A 23,271-nucleotide genomic window follows, 5' to 3' on the forward strand; every position below is an offset into this window, starting at 1 on the left:
TTCAAAATGAAGATTGAAATGTCCCAAGTCTTAGAGTTAGCTGATATAATGGCTCACACACAATTAGTAGAATAAAGGGAAAAACTAAAACTAAATTGCTCAGTGCTACTCAATAGTTGACCTCATCATGTCCTTGTGAAATCCTTATGATCTCTGCATTTTGGAAAAATGACAGAAGAGGCCAGGTAGTAAACACAATTAATAAAATACTGGTAATTTAACTATTTTGCAATTAAACAGTGACTTTTGAGCTCTCTGGTAATTCATAAATTTAGTGAACTGAAGGAATGATGTTCAGAATGTTGCTTGCCAAATTAATTGTCTAGCCCATAAAGAGAGCAGAGATTCTTAACCTGAGACCCATGAACAAGTGTCAGGAAGTCCACAAATCCTTTGAAATTGTATTCATAATTCATTTTTTTAAGGATTTTTAAAAATTTACTAATTTGACAGAAAGAGAGAGAGAGAAAGAGCAAGCACAAGCAGGGGGTAGTGGCAGAAGGAGAGGGAGAAGCAGACTCCCCACTGAGCAGAAAGCCCAATATGGGGCTCTATCCCAGGACCCTGGGATCATGACCTGAGCCAAAGGCAGACACTTAACCGACTGAGCCACCCAGGCGCCCCTGTGTTCATAATTCTTAGTGTGTACTTTTTTGTAGAGAATGTTTATAGCTTTGATTAGCTCCTCAAAGTAGTCTATGACTTACATTATTATAATTACTATTGTAAAGTACCCTTAACAGTCTTACATAAAGACACTCTCTTAATGAATGAGTTATAGTTGAATGAAGGCATTGTAGGAGAATTTAAAAGTCTCATTGTTCCAACATAAAAATCTAGTGTTTGTAAGTGTCAGCAGTTCAGTGGTGTGCTGGTGCTAGCTCAGACTGGCTTACAAAAGTTTATTATTACATATTTAGGAATTTTGAGAGCCTGGTGTTATATGATTAGTAACCTGAAATCAGCCACAGTGGGAATATTTACACCATAGAAATTGGCAAACATTTTACCTCGGGGCTCTTTCCCCACCCCCCACCCCGAGAGCTATCTTATCAGCACACCACTAATCATCAATATGCCATCTTTCTGTAATATACATGATTTGTTTGTAGAATACAAGCCCAGTAACACCATTGTAATTACAGACCACTTAAAGTTGTGGTTAACTCGTTGAAAAAAAATTGTCAATGGACCAGATTTTGACCCAGAGGTATGAGATAAAATAAGCTAAAGCATGCTAATTATGACATGAAAGCCTCATCAGCATTTTATAATTAATCTTAGAATGCAGGAATTATCCTTGGATGCTGTCCATTAATATCAGTGCAGAAAATAGTAACAGCTCTACATGTTATCTTCCCTCTACACCTGTTTTTAAATATCCCATAGGATTCATTGTAAAAAGATGCAAGATGTCCACATTCTCTCTACTTGGCGGGAGACCTCTTTTTTTTTTTTTTTTTTTTTTTTAGAGAGAGAGCGTGCGAGTGAGTGAGGTTGCATGATCTGGGGGGGTGGGGCAGAGGGAGAGGGAGAGAGAGAATCTTAAGCAGGCTCCACACTCAGCGCAGAGCCCCATGTGGGGCTCGATCTCACAACCCTGACATCATGATCTGAGCTGAAATCAAGAATTGGATACTTAACGGACTGAGCCACCCAGGGGCCCTGACTTCATTTTTTTTAAATACGTGGAAGTGTACCATATAAACATTACAAGGAAGCTTGAGGTCATACTAACTTATGTAAGCCAAGCAAATCCTAACAATCTATTCCTTCCCCTTTTCCACCCCCTTTAAATCATTAAATCACATTTGAGCTCTACATTAGACATATGTATATGTTATACTTTGGAAACATTTTCTAGGTAAAGTCAATGTTTGGAAGTTTTAACTAATCCCTACATGGCCTAGAAATTGTTGCATATACCTAAATGATACCATTGCCAGTGAAATATATACATTGTGAAAAATATGTACTGTGAATTTAGTAAGCTAGAATGGTTAGACTGAGCTGATAAACAAAATATTATTTAAAAAGAAAAGCAATTCATTATTTTCAAAGACAAAAAAATAATGTATGTTAAGAACTATGTTAATACATAGGTAAGAATGATTTGTAAGTATATAGATATTTTGAAATTAGGTCTTAACTAGGCTTGGGTAAAGCTTGTTTATTTGAATATTATACCAACAGAAGGAATATCTTTATCAAAATTCCATGCTTCTCTTTGTAAATGTTAAAAATTCTAATATTGATCCTAACTGTATTACCAATTCTTTAACAATAGAAACTCTAAGTTTTACCTCGTGTGCATTATTATCTAAGTTTTCACAGCTTCACTAAGATGCAGTTATCATCCCCCCACTTCACAGTTGACAAAATAAGATTCGTCCTCTTTTACACTTGGGAAAACAGACAAGCAAGCACAAAGGCTGAGTGAGACCCCCAACAGTATTTACATCTTACTGGTATATCTGTAGGTTAGCTGGGCAACTCCACTACACACAGGCTGGGGCACTCACAGGAAACACAGGGGCCACCTGCAGTGTGTGCTTCCCATGCTAAGCAAGTCACATGGCCAATCCCAAAGCTGGGGGGCCTAGAAGTACACTCCACTCACCATGAGACCACGGTCTGACCAGGGGTGAGATGTATAATACTACCAGAGGTAATGGAGTATTGATACTAAAGATACACATCTAGTGAATGGTATAGCGAGTCTGAAGCTGGATCTATCTGACTCCAAAGTCTGAGCTCCCCCATTTTACTACATGGATTCTACATGGGACTCTATCTCATTGACATCACTAAAAAAAGCCTTCCAGTTGAACGCCATCCCCCAATATTATCTCTTCACTTATTTCCCACTAAATCATTAATACAGATTGGAGAGCAAACACAGTAGTCAAGGTCAAGGACACTAGAGCCAGATGCCCGGGTTCAAATCTTGGCTAAACCGTAATTAACCGTGTGACCTTGGACAAGTTACCTAATCTCTCTGTAGTTCAGTTTTGCCATCTTTACAAGGGACATAATGGTAATATGTATCTATATCACAGTGGCTATATGAGGATTAAATAAGTGAATATACCATTTGTAACACTCTAGGGAGTGAATAATTGTTTGTGGGAAAATAATAAATACGAATGGAGGTATTTACTGCTTCATGAAGATAGATTTTTTTTGATACCATTTCACTTTGTTTACAGTTTTTAGAGAATGTTATTCTCTCTGGCAGCATTCAAATGTAAGATGATTTCAATGAGTTCTGTACCAGGAAATGTGTCAGGAGTTTTTTGTAGTCATTTCCACCAGATAAACAAGCTGCCTAAGATTCCATTGCCAACTGGTAGAGTTTCATTAATAATGAAGGCACGAATATGTACTAAAGATTATTTTTCTGTTACATGAAAGATTAATCAATATTAAGATGGGGCAGTCAGCAAAGACACAGGCTCCCAGGCTGCTAGGGATGAAGACCAAGCATATTAATTGTTTTAAAAGGCCTTTGGCATCTCTTCATCTGGGGAAGCAAATGTCTGATTTTTTGGCTCTCAGAATCAGAAGACAGAGGCTAAGGATCCAAGTAATGGGATCAGTCTAGCAGAGACACCAAGCCTGAAGAGGAACAACAAGGAGACAAGCCTCAGGGGTACCGATGGTTACACGTCTCCAGCACAGGTAGAAATGACTGTTTAGCTCTATCCTGTGTCTGAAACGCAATATCAAATTTAGATTATATATGGCTATTTATTAAACGCTTACATGAGGCAGACAGTGGGCCATGTGCTTGACATTTTCATCAAGTAAAGCTTGTAACAATCCACATTTGACAAATAAGATCATTGAAGCTTGAGGAGATAACTGAATTGCCATTTATCCAAATAAATGAGAGGACTAGGGGTCAAGGCATGAAGTCTGGCCTGGAACCTGTTCTTAATTTCTCCACATGCTATATTCTATCCATTCTCCCTTCCCAGTAACTACTATATATATACACACACACACACACCCCAAGTGGCATACATTGATCTAAATCTAAAAACACAGACAATAACAAATATGTCCTTATTCTCAGTCTGTTGAATCCATGGGTATTCAGATTTACCAACGAAAAGGAAATTCATATTCATTCTTTCATTATCTATTCTTAACTCTGGCCCTGACTGAATGGAGATGTGCAGCCTATTTTGAACATCTATGTAACTTACAAAATTTATAGAAATTGAGAAAATGAAGAAGCCTTCAAGATCATCTAGCCCAATGTGCCTTTCAGCTAGCAATAATTATTGAGACTTTTCCAGCTACTGTACTAAGAGTTTTACATTTCTCATCTGATTTAACCTTCCCAAGAACTTCCCAAGAGATGGGCCCTATTATAATCCTCATTCCATAGAAGAAAAATACATTGAAATAGAGAAGTTAAGTAACTTGCCCACAGCTAAGAAATGTTGAGGATGAGGTTTAACTTAGTTCTAAGTTTAGACCTCCAGCTCTTAGCTACAAATCTATACCACCAGCCTGAAGCACAAAAAGGAAATGTGGCTTGTCCAAGATAAAACCATGAGTGGCAGGGTTGATATTTGGACTGATTTCTCCTGACTCTCATATTGCTTCCTATATCTCACTACATTTGAATGAATGAAGAGAACTGAAAATCTGGGTAATTCAAAAAATGAAGCATAATCTAAATTCTTAAACATATAATATTGGTCTTTGGGCCTCACTAAAGAGGATTTCATCAATAGGTTTATATCTACCTGATCAGCTATAAAATTAATTTATATTCCCTACATACAGACCAATTCTTGACAGGAAGGTATAGCTTTAAAAACATAACCATGGTTGGGGCACCTGGGTGGCTCAGTTGGTTAAGTGTCCGACTCTTGATTTTTGGCTCAGGTCATGATCTCAGGATCATGAGATCGAGCCCCACATGATGCTCCATGCTCAGTGCACAGTCTGCTTGAGATCCTCACCCTCTGCCCCTCCCCCCACTTGTGCTCTCTCTTGAAAATTAATAAAATCTTAAAAAAAAAAAAAGTACCTAGGTAAGCATTACATGGTTCGGCTGAGTAGAAAAAGAATTTTAAATCACACTTTGCCTCAAATTGAGGAAATGTCTAAGAATCTAGTCTTAATCTGTCCCCATGATTTTTATTCACTGAAGCTTTCATTGCATTGTGGTATAAAATAAAACACCATAGACACTAGTTAAAAATGGTGAGGAAGGCTATACTCAAGACCCTTGTAATAAGGGATAGAGTACTGCAATAGGGGAGGGAGATTGAACTCAACTCTAATATAACAGGACCCAGAGGGGATTTATGGCCAGTGGTCAGGGTGAGAGTGTGGATGCAAAAGTACTGAGAGGAATTTGGTTGGGTATCAAGGGTCAGGGAGGGGAAGCAGAACTTGATTAGATAAAGGATAGAGGAAAATAACTTAATTGGATGTCAATGGGAAGAAGGATGCTCTATAAACTGGCTTGGCAGGATGCACTGCTAAAACTGGACTCGAACAGGCCAAAAATGGTGGGGCGGGGGGGCAAGGAGAGGCCTTACCACAAAAAAGGCTCAAAGGAGCCTTTGAGTTTGGTCAAAGACCCCTTGTCAACGGTTCTTAGGAGTCAAGGTTGGCATAGGAGGAACCTGTGGCAAAAAGAGAACTTCCCAAGTGTTACATAGTACTGGGGCCTGGCATATGATGCTTAGAAAAGTTGTGACTTGTCTGAAATTTTCCCTTCCATCCTCTTTTCAACTCTTTTCCCCAGAAGTCTTCCCCTGACCATCTTTTCTATTATTATAAACTCCCCAGGACTTGTATGAGTCAGGATTCTCCAGAGAAATAGAACCAGTAAGATGGACACACACACACACACACACACACACACACACACACACACAATGAGAGAGAGAGAGAGAGAGAGAGAGACTTAACATAAGGAATTGCTCATGTCATTATGAAGACTGAGAAGCTAAGGATCCGTGGTAAGCAAGCTGGAGACCTCAAGAGAGATGGTATTGTAGTTCCAGTCTGAGTCTGAAGGCCTGAGAACAAGGAGAGGCAAGCCAACGGCATAATTTCCAGTCCAAGGGCTGAAGACCAGTGGCCCAGCTCAATCAGTCAAGCAGGCAAAATTCCCTCTTACTCAGCCTTTTTGATCTATTCACGTCTTCAATCGATTGGATGAGGCCAACCCACATTAGAGAGGGCAATTTGCTTTCCTCACTCTGCTCATTCAAATGAATCCAAATGTTAATCTCGTCCAGAAATACCCTCATAGACATACCGGAATAAAGTTTGGCCAAACGTTTGGCCACTGCATGGCCAGTCAAGTTGACACATAAAATTAGCCATCACAGAACTCATGAGTACTTCCACACAATCACCTCTGTGGTTCCTGGAAATGATCGCTAGCAGTTTCATTTTTTCTGTAGAATAAGTATCATTCATGCTTAGCATGAATACTGTCCTCCCCCATCCCCCATGCACCCTTTTACACAGTCACCAGAAACACCTTATCTCTAGGTCTTAAATTTCTACCTCAAAAGATCACTTTTCTTTTAAATTACAAATCCCTGTACGTGATAACACCTGTATATTTGTTAATTTATATATTTTTTTCCTTGAGGGAAAAAAATCAAGATATTACAGAAAAGGAAATTATTATTTTTGCATGTTAGATAAATTATAGCTCTGCTTAGATTTCTGGTTCTCAAAGTCAGAGACATTTTTTATTGTCACAAACAGGGGGCTGTTCCTGCCATCCAGTGAGTAGAGGCCAGGGGTCATGTTGAACATCCTAGAATGTCCAAGACTGCTTCCCCCCAACAACAAAGAATTCTCAGACACAGATGTCAAGAGTGCTGAAGTTGAGAAACTCTTGTCTAAATAAAAAAGAGTTGGACCCCCTTAGAACAGAATTTGATCATTTGCTGGCAAAGAATGTCCAAACGAGAAGGGATCTTAAAGAGTATACTCAAACTGCCTCTTTTTGTTGACAAGGAAACCACAATTTAGGATTTAAATGCCTGAGGTGCTACAGCTGGTCTGCACACAGGAACGACTAGAACCATGTCTACTGACACCAGTGTAAGATAGATGCTGGTTACTCCACCCAAAAAATAGAAATCTGATTAACTACTGAATGCTGTTGAGTCATCTTTCAAAAGAGAAATAATTTAAAATGTGACATCTACCTCTGTGTTAGGCAGCCTACAAAATGGACCCCTACCATGATCCCTATCTTTTGGTACTCATGTCCTGTGGGCTGGACTTTACTGACTTATTTCTACCAAATAGAATATGACAGAAATGACCAGATGTCACTTCAAGAGGAGGTTACAAAAAGATTCTGGCTCCTCGGCTGGGCATGCTCTTCCTCTTTCTTTAGATAGCTTTCTCTGGAGAAGCCAGCTGCCAGTGAGTTTGGAAGCAGATTCTATCCCAGTCAAGCCTTGAAGGGACTGTAGGCCTGTGGACACCCTGACTGTAGCCTGAGAAATCCTGAGCCAGGGGTATCCAGCTGAGCTGTACCCCAGATTCTTGACCCACAGAAACTAGGAAGTGATAAAGATGCATCATTTTAATCCACTAAGTTTTACAGAAAATTGTTATGTTACTGTTATTATAGTAAAAATCTTGAAATTGTTTAAGAGGAGGAGAATCATTCAAGTGTTAGAGTATCTTTATAACCCAGGAATTTTCAAACCATCTTGGGACTATCTTACTGAAATGAATTGAATTGAATTGAACATAATGAAACCACCATTATAGAATTAACTCAAATGACATTCAGCCTCTGGGTGTATTTGTTGCTGATAAAACAATTTTAATCTGTATGTTTTTAACTCTCTGGGTATTACAGGAAAAAAGGAAATAAAATCTGTGTTTGCTCATAATTCCTATTGTATATGTTTATACAGAAGAAGACACTGTCATTTACAAAATAAAAGACATAAAACAACATCCAGTTGGTACTGTTTTCACTACCTCTAATGTATTTGCAGAGTAAATACTGAAGACTCCCTAGAGATACTGAAAAAATACTTTACTACCCCCAAGTGGACACATATGTTATTTTTACAGAAATAAAATATAAAACTGCCATGTTTTCCAACAACAAAAAAAAATGGCATTCAATGATATACATAAGACTCAGGATCTCAGAGTTGATGAAGGCTTTAAAATTGAGAACTTTAAAGTTTAAAACCCTAGAATTGCTGAGATATTTGAATTCCCTCCACAACCTATCTTACACCTGTACATTTTAGTTACGTAAGTTTGCTGCCTGCCAAGGCAGCTCATTCTCTTTGCGGACAGCTCCATTTTTGTTGTTCTAGTAATTCTTCATTTCTCTTGTAAACAGTCTGCAAACCATGTTGTCTACACTATTCGTGATGTTCTTAATAATTTCCAGAAAAGGAGATGTTATAACTTTCCAGAAAGCATATTCAAAGAACCCAGAGAACTGAATTTTAGGCTTTCAGAGGTTGTATCCTCAAAACTCCTCCAAATATTGTGGGTTTTTGTGTTTTTTTTAATGAAAATGACTCAACTGTTCCTAACATACAGAGAACCACTATAGCCTTTAAGACTTTCAAATTTTCTTAGGTCCAATTTGTTTATCATATCTCTGAGAGTTCAGTTTGCCCAATTTTTAAACTACAAGTCTAGACCAACTGCCTACCTGTGTCAGAGGTTTCCCAAGAAGATATTTGATTCTGGAGTAAAATTCAAGCTTAGTCCCCCAGCCTGGAGTTTTACTCCAACCCTCTCTGCTAAGTTGGGCAGGAGGCTTAAGGACTCTCCTTTTGCACCCATAAAGAAAAGTAAAAAAGAAATATAACTGAGGGGTGCCTGGGTGGCTCAGTCGGTTAAGTGGCTGCCTTTGGCTCAGGTCACAATCCCAGGGTCCTGGGATTGAGCCCCATATCGGGCTCTCTGCTTTGTGGGGAGTCTGCTTCTCCCTCTCCCTCTGTCTGCTGATACCCCTGCTTGGGTGTGTGTGCTCACTCTCTCTCTGTCAGATAAATAAATAAAATTTTTTAAAAAAGGAAATATAATTGATATGCTTTAAACAAAAGACAAAATGGATCATATAAAATGCTCAATTAAAATCACAAAAGAAAAAAAAAGAATGGAAGCCAAAACAGGAATAAAGAACAAGAAATAGAAAACAGTAGGAATATGGTAGATATTAACCCAAATGTATCAATAATCACATTAAATGTCAATGATCTAAATGCAATTAAAAGACAGAGATTGTCAGAGTGGATCAAAAAACATGACCCCACTGTATGTTGTCTACAAGAAACCCATGCTAAATGTAAAGACACATGTAAATTAAAAGTAAATGGACGGGTCAAGACTGTTGAATCACAGATCTGTACCTCTAAAACAAATAATACAATATATGTTAAAAAAAAAAAAGAAGAAGATAGCAGGAGGGGAAGAATGAAGGGGGGAAATCAGAGTGGGAGACGAACCATGAGAGATGATGGACTCTGAAAAACAAACTGAGGAAAGTTATCAGGGATAAAGAAGTGTGAAAGTGTACTTGGGTTAATTGTAAATTATATTGCAAACTCTAGGGAAACCACTTAAAAAACAATAAAGTTAAAAAAAAAAGGATTCTTTTGCTTCTCCAGCCAATGTCAAGACAGTGGTTCCTCAAAATATGGAAGGAAAAATAAGATAAAAACAGAGAGGGAGGCAAACCATAAGAGATTTTATTTCCTTCTCAAACTTTGATTTTTCTTGTTTTTTTATTTAAATTCAATTAATTAACATATAATGTATTATTGGTTTCAGAGGTAGAGGCCAGTGATTCATCAGTCTTATATAATACCCAATGCTCATTATATCACGTGACCTCCTTAATGTCCAGCACCGAGTTACCCATCCCCCCAACCCCCTCCTCTCAAGCAACCCTGTTTGTTCTCTATAGTTAAGAGTTTCTCATGTAAAGACTCTTAATCCTAGGAAACAAACGGAGGGTTGCTGGAGGGGAGGGGAGTTGGGGGATGGGCTAAATGGGTGATGGGTATTAGGAGCGATTTGTTAGGATGAGCACTGCGGGTTATATGTAAGTGATGAATCACTAAATTCTACTCCTGAAAATAATATTACATTATATGTTAACTACGTTGAATTTAAATCAAGTCCTGGAAAAAAATATATATGACCAGCCGACTACCTTATTTGGAACCACATGGGGAGTTTGTTAAGACAACGCAGGTTCCTAAACCTACTAAAATGGAACTTCTGAGATGGAATACAGGAATATGAATTATTATTAAGAATCTCCAAGAATTCTTATACCTACTAAAGTCTGAGGACCACTGGCTCAGGCCAACTTTCCTAGAACAGTGATCTCACTATGAATTCTGTAAAATACAAAAAATATGAAAGAAAAAGGGAAAATGAACAAATTACGGAGAGGACACACTACAGCATCCTCTCACCATGCCAAGGCACTTTTCATTGTCCCCACCAACAGCAAAGAAGGAGGAGTTACAGGTAGGAAGCGGTTACATATCAGATGGTTCAGAGTTTTAGAATATTGACTGGACCATTATTAAACACTGCGCCTTGAAAGCATAAACGTACAAACAAGATTCCATTCCTTCTCCTATATTTCCATTTAAAAACTGCAGCTTCTGTGCAGGCATGGCTGTGATCATACTCTCTTCTTTCCACCTCCTCCAAGCATATAAGTTAGGCTAGGTCCTGATCTGCAGACCTGCCATATTGCTCCCCATCAGACCCCTTCAACGCCCTTTATCCATGAGCCTGACATGAGATGGGAACATCCCAAGATTTAAATCAGGGGGAGGATAGGAAGGACTTTATGCACCTTAAGCTCTAAATTGTGTATTTCAACATGACCATTTACAGGAGTGCCCTGAATTGAGGTTGGACACTTGAGCAGCTATTTTTCTTTGTAGATATTACAAAGAAGTCACTCCATTTTTCCTTGTAGATATTACTTGTCCAGGGACCATATGTAAACTGGTGTGTCTTTCAGGCCAGAATTTGTGCATTTTTAGAAATCAAAACCATTATACCATCTTAATTCTCTAAGATTTTATTCTTAGACCTACAAAGCACATTTTATCCTTTAGAGACTCACATTCATAGTGAAATATTAAAGGCTCTATAATGTCCTGCAGTGAAGAAATTAACTTAATGTTGTTCAATTTGGAGTTACCATGCCTGTATGTTCATTGTATCCCACTGAGGTAATGTCACTGAAGGCACATTTTGGGAAATGTTATTATAGACCTGGGGATGAGCAATCTTTTTCTGAAAAAAAAGGCCACATAGTAAATATTTTAGGCTTTTGAACTAAAAAAAATAGTTTAAACTAACTTTCGGGCACCTGGGTGGCTCAGATGGTTAAGCATCTGCCTTCGGCTCAGGTCATGATCCCAGCGTCCTAGGATCGAGTCCCACATCGGGCTCCCTGCTCCTTGGAAGCCTGCTTCTCCCTCTGCCTCTCTCTCTCTCTCTCTCTCTCTGTCTTTCATGAATAAATAAATAAAATCTTTAAACTAACTTTCTCACAACTCCCAACACTCTCATTGTAGCATTAAAGCAATCATTGACAATATGTAAACGGATTAGCATGGCTGTGGTCCAGTAAAACTTTATTTACAGAAACAATAAGCCAGATTTGGCCCATGAGTTATTGTTTCCTGACCCCTGGTAAAGTCTAAAAACAGTCAAAGGATTTTTTTTTTTTTGGCATCTTTTCCTAGGTCCACAACCTGATACTGTTTTTTTAAGGTCTTATTTCTTTGCTGAAGAAAAATATTGGAGGGAAAAAAAAAAAAGAATTGATTCCTCATTTTAAACTAAATCAATTAGAGTTGGTTTTTTTAATTTGTTTTTTTATGGTTTTATCCTCTCTCCTTCCGACCCCCTCTCCCTCACTCCCTCTCTATCGCTCTTCTTTTTCTTTCTTTTTTTTTTTTTTTTATCTTCAATTAAGAGTTCTGGCCAGGACTACTGGCTTTCTGGAAAGTGAAACTCAAAAACACTGGGCAGAAACCCAAAAAGAAAAGAGTATCATGGCCAAGATAGGATGGGCATAAGAAGGGGCAATTAAAAGGGACAAGAAAGCCTTTGCCTAGGACATAGCTATAGGCTTTCCCTTTATGCTTTCCTCTAGAACCTTTACTATTAGCAAGATGGACTGGCTGGTCCTTAGGGTCCCTTTCGTCTCTGACCTATAGCGAGGTCTTTCTCCTTCCTGGGGACAGAGAGAGGAAGCAGAGAGAGAAGACAATACAGAGGGAAGGTCTTAAATGGAAGACCTCAAGCTTCCACTTAAGATTAGAGTGAGTGACCAATAATTACAAATAAATCCATTCCCTTCTATCTTTCCTTCTGAGTGTTGGTTTTGAATTTTGATCCATTAAATAATCATTTTTAGGCAAAGTGTACACTTCCCCTCCATTTATCTGCTCCTTTCTTATAGTCAAATTCCATCACAGTCTATATTCTCTGCCTCCACTTCTCGTCTTCCATCTTTTCTTGCAATCACTCTGGTCAGGATTTTCTCTGCACTACTCCAGGGAAACTACATTTATTAAGCCCACCAATGAGTCCGGGTGTCAATTATCAAGTCCCTTTTTGCTCAACCTCTCCAAAGTGTTGATTTATTTGGTCCTGCTCCTTACCGAAGCACTTTCTTCACTTGGCTCCCTGGATGCTATACTCACCTTCCAGCCACTTACCACACATTTCTTCACTATCATTCAAATCCAAGCCATCCTCCCTTATCTGATCTATCAAATAGCTTCTTAACCAGTTTTTCTGGTTCTACTTTCTTCCCCCACAAACTATTCTCTACACAGAAGATGGAGTGATAGTTGATTAGATGCTTTAAAAAAGTCTTGATCTGTTCAAAATCTACTAATGCATGCCAACATCCTTAGAACAAAACCCAAAATGACTACCCCAGCCTATAGAAGCCCTGCAAGAAATGTGGTCCCAATCCCACTCTGCCCACGCCATAACAGTCTTCTTCTAGCTCAGTCCCATTTCATGGCCTTTGTGCTTGCTGTCCTCTCTGCCTAGAGCATACTTCTCACAGATGTTTTGATGGCTTACATCTTCACTTCATGCAGTTCTCTATTCAAATATCATATTTCAGAAAAGCTTTCCCTAATACTCCCTCTTTGCTATCTCCCTTATTCTGCTTTAATTTTCTTCAAAATGCTTATCACATCTTAATAATGTCATATATTTATCTGTTGCTTGATCTGTCTGTCACAGTAGAAAATAAGTCTCATGACGGCAGGGACTCTGTATTGTTTACTACTCTACCCCAGCACCTAGAACACAGGTATTCAGTAAATATTTGTTAAATGGGCTGGGCACTGGGATAGAAACTACTTATAAGACCTAATACTTAGCTTTAATAAGGTTCTTAAATCTCTGTCAAAGCAGGAAAGAATGTCCAATGGAAAAAAGACAGTCTCTTCAACAAATGGTGTTGGGAAAATTGGACAGCCACATGCAGAAGAATGAAACTGGACCATTTCCTTACACCACACACAAAAATACACTCCAAACGGTTGAAAGACCTCAATGTGAGACAGAGTCCATCAAAATCCTAAAGGAGAACACAGGCAGCAACCTCTTCGACCTCAGCCGCAGCAACTTCTTCCAAGAAACATCGCCAAAGGCAAGGGAAGCAAGGGCAAAAATGAACTCTTGGGATTTCATCAAGATAAAAAGCTTTTGCACAGCAAAAGAAACAGTCCACAAAACCAAAAGACAACCGACAGAATGGGAGAAGATATTTGCAAATGACATATCAGATAAAGGGCTAGTATCCAAAATCTATAAAGAACTCTTCAAACTCAACACCCAAAGAACAAATAATCCAATCAAGAAATGGGCAGAAGACATGAACAGACATTTTTCCAAAGAAGACATCCAAATGGCCAACAGACACATGAAAAAGTGCTCAACATCGCTCGGCATCAGAGAAATCCAAATCAAAACCTCGATGAGATACCACCTCACACCAGTCAGAATGGCTAAAATTAACAAGTCAGGGAACGACAGATGTTGGCGGGGATGTGGAGAAAGGAGAACCCTCCTACACTGTTGGTGGGAATGCAAGCTGGTGCAACCCCTCTGGAAAACAGTATGGAGGTTCCTCAAATTGTTGAAAATAGAGCTACCATATGATCCAGCAATTGCACTACTGGGTATTTACCCCAGAGATACAAATGTAGGGATCCGAAGGGGTACGTGTACCCCGATGTTTATAGCAGCAATGTCCACAATAGCCAAACTGTGGAAAGAGCCAAGATGTCCAGCCACAGAGGAATGGATAAAGAAGAAGTGGTATATATATATACAATGGAGTATTATGCAGCCACCAAAAGGAATGAGATCTTGCCATTTGCAACAATGTGGATGGAACTAAAGGGTGTTATGCTGAGTGAAATCAGTCAATCAGAGAAAGGCATGTATCATATGACCTCACTGATATGAGGAATTCTTAATCTCAGGAAACAAACTGAGGGTTGCTGGAGTGGGGGTGGGGTGGGAGGGATGGGGTGGCTGGGTGATAGACATTGGGGAGGGTATGTGCTATGGTGAGTGCTGTGAATTGTGCAAGACTGATGAATCACAGATCTGTACCTCTGAAACAAATAATGCAATATATGTTAAGAAAACAAAAAAAAGAAGATAGCAGGAGGGGAAGAATGAAGGCGGGGAAATCGGAGGGGGAGACGAACCATGAGAGACAATGGACTCAGAAAAACAAACTGAGGGTTCTAGAGGGGAGGGGGTGGGGGGATGGGTTAACCTGGTGATGGGTATTAAAGAGGGCACGTTCTGCGTGGAGCACTGGGTGTTATGCACAAACAATGAATCATGGAACCCTACATCACAAACTAATGATGTGATGTATGATGATTAACATAACAATAAAAAAATTTAAAGGAAAAAAAATAATGTTCTTAAATCTAATTCAAAGTATGGAATAGGAAATAATGGGGAGCCAATCATACGATTGCAAAGATATAAGTCAGGGTATCTGCTATAAAAAAAAAAGAAATAGTAAAATTTTTTGAGAGCATGGTTAAGTTAGAAATTACCTCTGGTTAGGCAAAGGCTTTACAGAGCAGATGACATGAAGCCGAACATTAGAGAATGCACAGTATTTTGTCTGAAAGAAGAAGAAGAAAGGACAGCATGAAAAATGTTCATTCATTCATTTAATGAATATTTATTGATTTTCTATTAGGAGCCTGCTAGGCATTGTTCTAAAAGCTGGGGATTCAGTAATGAATGAAACAGAGAGAGTACAAATTACAGCCTCCAAAAGTTTATGTTGTAGTGGGAAGAGTTAGTCAGTAGTCAAATAGGCAAAGAAATATATCAAACAATTCCAGACCATTAAATAAGCAGTGTCATAACACTTTGGGGGGGATGAGATAAAGAGCTTAAACGGATTGTACAAGAGGTAGAGGCACTGCTTGGGATAAACCTCTTACAGAAGTTGTCTCAGGGAAGTTTTGGGAACTAACGGATGAGAGGGAGACAGCTCTGCACAGAGATGAAGAAAAATTATACCAAGCCGAGGGCACACTGGTATGCTTGCTGACCATTTCTGGTTCTCCACTTCCCACGATTGCACTTCTTTTTTCTTATGTTAGGTGGGGATATGTGATTCTTTCTAGCCCCTAAATTGTGAGCAGAGGTAATGTGTATGACTTAATTACTAATAGAAGATCTGCTAGAGTTATGTTTTCCCTCTAGAACAACTGACAATTGTTGGTTGGATGGTGGCTGCTTTGTCATTCTGCCCCTGAATGGACAGCAAGAGTAGAGCCCCTCTGCTGATCCACAATGGACAGATAATAAAATTTAGGTACATTTTTTGTGTAGACATATGTTTTCATTTCTCTTGGGTAGATATCTAGGAATAGAACTGCTCAGTCACATGGTGACGCCATGTTTAACATCTTAAGAAATTTCCAAACTTTTCCAAAGTGACTGTATCATTTTATGTTCCCACCAGTAGTGGGTTACAATTTCTTTGCAACTTCACTGACACTCATTATTGTCTTTTTCATACCCACTAGAATGGGTATACAGTGGTATGTCATTGTGGTTTTGACTCGCATGTCCTTAATGACAAATGAACACATGATTCAATTGGCACTGGGCAAGAATGTGTGCAAGGAGACCATTGAAGAGCCTCCTTCAAAAGTCCAGATGATAAATGATGGACAAGGTGGTAATAATGAAGAGGGTATGAACTGTAAACAGCCATATGGCACAAAAGACTTGAACAAACACTGTGCTAAGAGACTTGACTAAATTTTAGACTGTACTAGGCCATGTCTCTAAAGGTGACCCTAGCCATAGCGCTGAGTCTTTGCTCAAAAAAAAAAAAAAAAAGCAATGCTGCCAAACCACAAAATGTGCATTGTTCCGGTTCACACTGCCAAATCATTTTGGGTAATTCTCCACTTACTCCTTTCTGTAATCTTCCATTTCCCACAGCCCCCAGTCCCTTTTTGTTCCCTCCTTTTCACTTCCCCATAGTCCCTTCTTGTTCTTCTCTGTCTTCCCTTTAAAAATCTGTTACCTTTGTCTTAATTGGAGTTGAGCTCAGTTTATACTAGAGTCTCTGTCCCCTACTGAATCAAGCCTGAATAAAATCTGTCTTGCCACCTTTAGTAAGTTTTTGGTGCCGTTGCTCTTTGACCAGAGAAAGAAGATATTTTTCAGAAATAGAATGAAACACCATGATGAAGGATTGTTAAGTCAGGAAAGAAAGTAAGGAACAGAGAGCAAGGTTGACTCCTGGGGTTGGGGCCTGAGTGAGCTCTGAGTGGGCTTGGGTGGGTGACGGTGCCATTTAATGATATAAGAAAGTCTTGGGGGGGGGGCATGGAAGGAGAGGAAGGGAAAATTCAAAAACTCTGTTTTGAAAATGCTGATTTGACATGCCTATCATACACTCAATTATAAATAGTAAAGAGTCAGATGGATATATAAATCTGGACCACAGAAAAGAATACAGGATGCAGATGAAGATTAGAAAGTCATCTTCATCCATTTGATATTTAAAACCATGGGGTGGATGAGATCACTGTAGGAGAATGTGTAGGCAGAGAATGATCCAGGACCAGTAGAGAACTCTAACAATTAAAGGTAGAACTGGAACAAAAAAATAAAAATAAAAATAAAAATAAAAATAAGGGAGGATATATAAAGAGTTCAGAAAAATATTATGAGAGGGTGATATAGTAGACACGAAGAGAAGAGTTTCACAAAGGAGAGACTGGCTACAGTAAATAGTGAGTAAGAAGTTCAGAGAAGTTTCCATTAGTTTTGGCAACATGATGATCATGGATAGGAATGGTTTTAGAGAAGTAATGATGGTAAAAGCCAGATTAGAGTGGATGAAGTAGTGGGACGTAAAGACCCAGACCCAATGAGTACTGACCAATCTTCCGAGATTTACTGTTGAAGAAGAGAGAGATATGAAGAAATAGAATTTGGATCATGAGAGGGTAATGTAAAATGTGAGAAACTAGCGTATTTATATGCAATGAGAATGACTTTGATGAAAGGAAGAAACTGTGATGCAGGGATGGGGGAAATACCGAAGGGATGTGCTTGGGGAAGTTAGAGGAGCTAGACAGTTAGAGTCAGAGGAGAGGACAGAGAGCACAGGAGGAGACTGGCCCTTGGAGAGAAGCAGTGAAAGGATAGAAGACAGAGAACTGGGGTCCAAAGAAAGCTATGTTCTGGATTTGATAACATGTATATGAGAGTTCCCTCTGCTTCTATTTTTCAGGCAAAGTTATTAGATAAGAGTGAGAGCACAGGTGTGGTAAGACATCTGAGGGAGTGAAATATAAAAGGGCTGTCTCAGGGAGGAGGAGAAAAAGTCATCAGGATGGGAATTCTAGGCAGTGTGATTGCCCCTTTGAGGTTTGTGGTCTTGAATTTAAAGTGCAATGGATTCATCACCATACTGTGTGTGTCTTTTCCATTTAGGTGCAGATGTTTCTCTGTTTAGATACAGATACAGACGAGGTAAATAATCAGATTCAATATGCATTGGGTTTAGCCAGGCAAACGCATTGCAGGGGTTGGTAAGGCAAGGTTATTGAGGGTTTTTACAGGGAATGATTACCATGATGGACAAGAAAGTCTGAACTGGGTAAAGAGACAAAAAGCATAATAGCATAAGAGACAAAATGGGGTGATGTCAAATTGGAGACCCAGGTAGTGTCTAAATATTGTTGGGAGAATTCGATGATAAGTCAGAAGCACAAAGGTTGGTGATTAGAGAGAAAGATGTTTGAAATGACAATTTCAGAGGTGATACAGTTACTGATGATAACAAGGTCTAGACGGAGGTGAGACAGAAGACAAGAACATTTGTGGAGATCAAGATGGATTATCTTCTTAGACATTAAAGTCCCCAGATATTCTGATAGGCAAATAGTTTTTGCAAATTCTTCCCATTGAATTTAAATATGGGAAACTTTTATTCTATAAAGATTCATTATTAAAGGCCAAAACCTTGGGTTGCAGATATTATCAAAATCTGAAAAAAAGTTGCCCCAAACATTATTGAAATCTGTGAGAATGGCACTCTGGAATTGTTACTGTACAACTTGTATATCTGTACGCAACAGCCCTGTAGACACACTTAGCCTGACCAATGGTCTAGTCCAGTTGTTCTCAACCGGGGATGATTTTTTCCTTTTCTTCCCCCAGAGACTGTTGGCAATGTTTGGAGACATTTTTCTTTGTACCATAACTTGGTGTGTGTGTGTGTGTGTGTGTAGGGGAGAAGGGACACTGGAATCTAGTGGGTAGAGGTCAAGAATGCTGCTAAACATCCTGTGGAAAGGATAGCTCCCTAAAACAAAGAGTTATATGGCCCCAAAATTGAGAAACCCTGGTCTAGTCCTGGAAGCTATTTTTTGGGCATTGCCTGCATTTTCCTCCTACTGGGCAGACGAATACATTGCTCAGATAAATATAAAAAACAACAATGTGTGTGTGTGTGTGTGTGTGTGTGTGTGTGTGTGTGTGTGTGGTGTTTTTTTTGTTTTTTTGTTTTTTTTTTACAGCATGGCGGTCCACGCAGATTCTTATCAAGTGGGCCAGGCCCTGATCGCTCTTCCTATCCCCACCTATGTTTCTGATGCAACTTGTTTTCATTCCTGGCTGGAGATAGAGAAAACATCTGTAATCACTAAGTCATTCAATTAATTACCTGATGCATAAAATTAAGGTAATTAAAAAGGAAGAATTAGGTCAATCCTTCTCAATTGGCTACATTCTACTTACACTATAAGCTGTTAGTCTAATTGCAGAGCCTCCTTGGACTCTGAGAAATGCCCCAGAGGTATTTCTTGTCTTCTCTCAGACGTTTGCAATTTGCCAAAGGGCTTGCAATGGGAGTTCTATGTTAAGATCCAATACCTGGGGGGCAAGTTCTGAATAATATGCTACTTGTCCTAAGAACTTTACTTGAAGTTTTGTGCCACAGTAGGTATTTATTTCAGAGACCAGTTACTCATCCCAGCTTTGCCATTAAATTCATACTATTATCCTGGAGAGGTCACTTTACTTCTCTGGATTCAATTCACTTCCTGCAGCTTAAAGAAAAGGGGGAAATTAGGTTCCATCCAAAGCAGAGTATTAAGAATCTCAGATTCATTTTGATAGGTGCCAAGGGATTTAACAGTGAAACTAACAGGTCTGATATGGTCTACGGTCCTCTGGGACATAATCACCAGTAAGGGAAAGACAGTTACTAAACATATAACAATGAAATATGATGAGTGCGTATAGCAGAAGGGCCTATTGTCACGGTCTTGCTACTCAAAGTGTGGTTCTTGGACTAGCTTCATTACCATCACCTGAAAACTTGTTAGAAAGGCAAGAACCCAGGTCGCCACCACAGACTTACTGAATCAGAATCTGCATTATAGCAAGATCCCACTAGGTGACTCAGATGTGCACTGAAGTTTGAGAAGCATTGTCTAAGGGTCAGGAGGATCTCTCTGCGCTTTTAATAAGCAGGTGGGAATACAGCTGAAAAGATTGGCTAGGGCCAGGTTAAGCAGTTTAAGTAGGCTTCCCTTTGTAGACATCTGAAGATAGGATAAAGCATTTAAGTGGAGGGAATACTTTATCAAAGCTGAGATTTATGAAGATTCAGTTGTTTATGTGTAGAGCAGATGGTTGAAAGTCAACTAGAAAAAGGTAGACAATTACTCAGCTATTGCAAAAGTGCAGGAAATAGTATCATGACAATAAAATGAAGAGAAAGTAATGAATAAAATCTAATGCTATTTTTGTATTTTAATGGCATCTTTAAAAAAACCACAAGATTTTCTTATGATGTTAGAGTTTGTTTTCAGCCTCTGAGAGTTAAAATCAGCAGAGTGCTCTTAAGTCTCTTTCCAAAGTGCGAGGGGCGAGAATTTTAAAAATAGTAAGAATATGTAAAATAATATATACATTTCACATATACAAGTAAAACCTGTCATCAGCCACTTATGGACATGGATATTTTATCACCCATGGGCTGCTCTCCACTGCAAAAATGATCAAGTTAAAAAATAAATAAATAAACCCAAGAATTGGACAATATGAATAAATAAATTAAAAACATATAGGTAAGGGCGCCTGGGTGGCTCAGTCGTTAAGCATCTGCCTTCGGCTCAGGTCATGATCCCCGGGTCCTGGGATCAAGCCCCGCATCGGGATCCCTACTTGGCGGGAGCTCCCTGCTTCTCCTTCACCCTCTACTGTTCCCCCAGCTTGTGCTCTCTTGCTCTTTCTGTCAAATAAAGAAAGAAAATCTTAAAAAAAAAAAAAAAAAGCATATAGGTAAGTCATATCTGCTTTCTGGAAGGGGGTGTTTCCCCACACCAACAAGCAATTCTCAAGGTCTTATAATTCAACTCACTCCACCTCAAAATAGCAGCAGATCCCATAGGGTAAGTCCCACAAGACTGTCTCTCCTACAGATACTTCTGATGCCAAGCACAAGTCCAGATTGTTACCTGTACTTCTAACTGACTGGCTATAAATCAGTTTCCTAAGACCTCCTTCTCAGGTTCAATTCACTTGCTAGAGCAGCTCAGAGAACTCAGAGAAACACTTTACTTCCTAGATTACCAGTTTATTAGAAAAGGATATAACTCAGGAACAGCCAGATGGAAGAGATGCATAGGGCAAAGTGTGGGGAGAGGGTAGGGAGCGTCCTTGCTGTCCCCAGGCACACCACTCTCCCTGCACCTCCACGTAGTCACCACCCCTGAAGCTCTCTGCACCCTGTCCTTTTTGGGTTTTATGCAGGCTTCATTACATAGGCATGGTTGATTAAATCATTGGCCATTGGCAATCGAACACAACCTCCAGACACTCACGCCTCCACGGAGGTGGGGGCAAAGGGACTGAAAGTTCCAACCCGCTAATCACAAGTTTGGTTCTCCTGTCAGCCAGGCCCCAATCCTTAGGTTAGTTGAGGGCTTTTAGGTGACTTTTGGGCACCTCACTATTCTTATTGCAGGAAAAATTCCAAGGGTTTTAGGATCTGTGAGCCAGGAACCATGGACAAAGACCAAGCATTTTGGTCATCTGACCAAAAATGTATTTCTTAAAAATCATAATATTGCACCTATAATGACACCAAGATCTACCCAGGCATGTAGGCATGATGCAGAGTTAAAGCAGATGCTGTTGACCCCACAGAGCTCTGACTCTCACCTTATGATCCTTGTGGGTTGACAAACCTTACCCTACCAGAAAGATGCCCTGAATATTTCAAAACTTAAGTTGGAAATCTTGGAAGAGAAGGTATATCTCCTGTGACTGCTGTCACAAAGTGCTACAGATTTGGTGGTTTAAAACAACAGAAACTTATTCTCTCACAGTTCTAAAAGCCAGGGTCCAAAATCAAGGAGCCAGCAAAGCCAAGCTCCCTCCTAAGCCTCCAGGGAAGAAATCTTCCTTGCCTCTTCCAGCTTCTGTTGGCCCCAGACATTCGTTGGCTTATGGCCATGTAACTCTAACCTCTGCCATCATCTTCACATGACCTTCCCCGGTGCCTTCTCCTTTTCTACCTCTTGTAAGGACATTGAATTTAGGGCCCACCAGGATAATCCAGGATGATCCCATTTTAAGCTCCTTAACTTAATTACATCTGCAAAGACCTTTCCTTTTTCCTTTTTCACATTCACAGGTACCAAGTGTTTAGACTTGGACATAGCTTTTTTTGGAGCCACCATTCAACTTATGACAGAACACCTTCTCATAATATGATTAGGTATTGTTAATACAGTTATATAAATAAAGCTACAAGTCCACCAACAGAACCAACCATTGGTACCACCCCCAAGTTGCTCCCAAAACCTAATGTAAAAAGACATAAACCAAGCAGAGAGCTGAGGTATTAAAGAGGTACACACTTTGTCATTTCTGTAAACCACTAACCCATGGACCTTGAGGATCACTTCAGTGACCCTTCAGAAGTACCTGAATAAGCTGATGGAGCTTTAGAAGAAGAGCAATATTTAACCCTCTTAGGGAAATCCTTTCAGAATCACTCATTAGTGGAGCTCTATTTAAGTAAACAAAGGAACAAAACATAACCCATGACCCTGAGGAGAGTGAGAAGTGTCAACAGAATGAATTTCAAACCCAATAAAGGCTCTGTGAGATTGGTAGGCTTCAGACCCACTTTAGTATTTTCAATCCACTGCCATTTATGATTTTCAATGAGTGTGCCCCCAATCCCACCACGTTTATTGGATAGGTATCAATAGACATTAAAAGCATGAGATACTAAGATTTGTTATTATTATCCCTACTATTAAATTATACAATTTTAAATAATCTGAATGAGAAAAAATTATTATATATAACATATAATCACGTTTACTCACTCACTATTGTTTGAGAGAATAAGTTGAATGAAAACCCATTCATCTATGGGGTGCCTGCGTGGCTCAGTCAGTTAAGCATCTGCCTTTGGCTCAGGTCATGATCTCCAGGTCCTGGAATTGAGCCCAGGTTGGGCTCCCTGCTCAGCAGGGAGTCTGCTTCTCCCTCTCCCCGGCCCCCACTCATGCTTTCTCTCCCTATCTCTCTCTCTCTCTCAAATAAATAAATAAACTCTTTAAAAAAAAATTCATCTAGCATGAAGCACTGAAATCTTTCAAGACAGAGAATATCTATCTTACGCTT

General features: G+C 39.4%; 1 long non-coding RNA gene across 1 annotated transcript in view; it reads right to left on the minus strand.

Annotated features, from left to right (window-relative positions):
* Window positions 1-23,271, minus strand: part of LOC141371441 (uncharacterized) — a 93,503-nt gene that overhangs the window by 44,463 nt on the left and 25,769 nt on the right. The window lies entirely within an intron of this gene.

The sequence above is a fragment of the Callorhinus ursinus genome, unplaced genomic scaffold, assembly GCF_003265705.2.
Source record: "Callorhinus ursinus isolate GAN/ISIS: 27379988/994484 unplaced genomic scaffold, GSC_fseal_2.0 scaffold3, whole genome shotgun sequence".
NCBI lineage: Eukaryota > Metazoa > Chordata > Mammalia > Carnivora > Otariidae > Callorhinus > Callorhinus ursinus.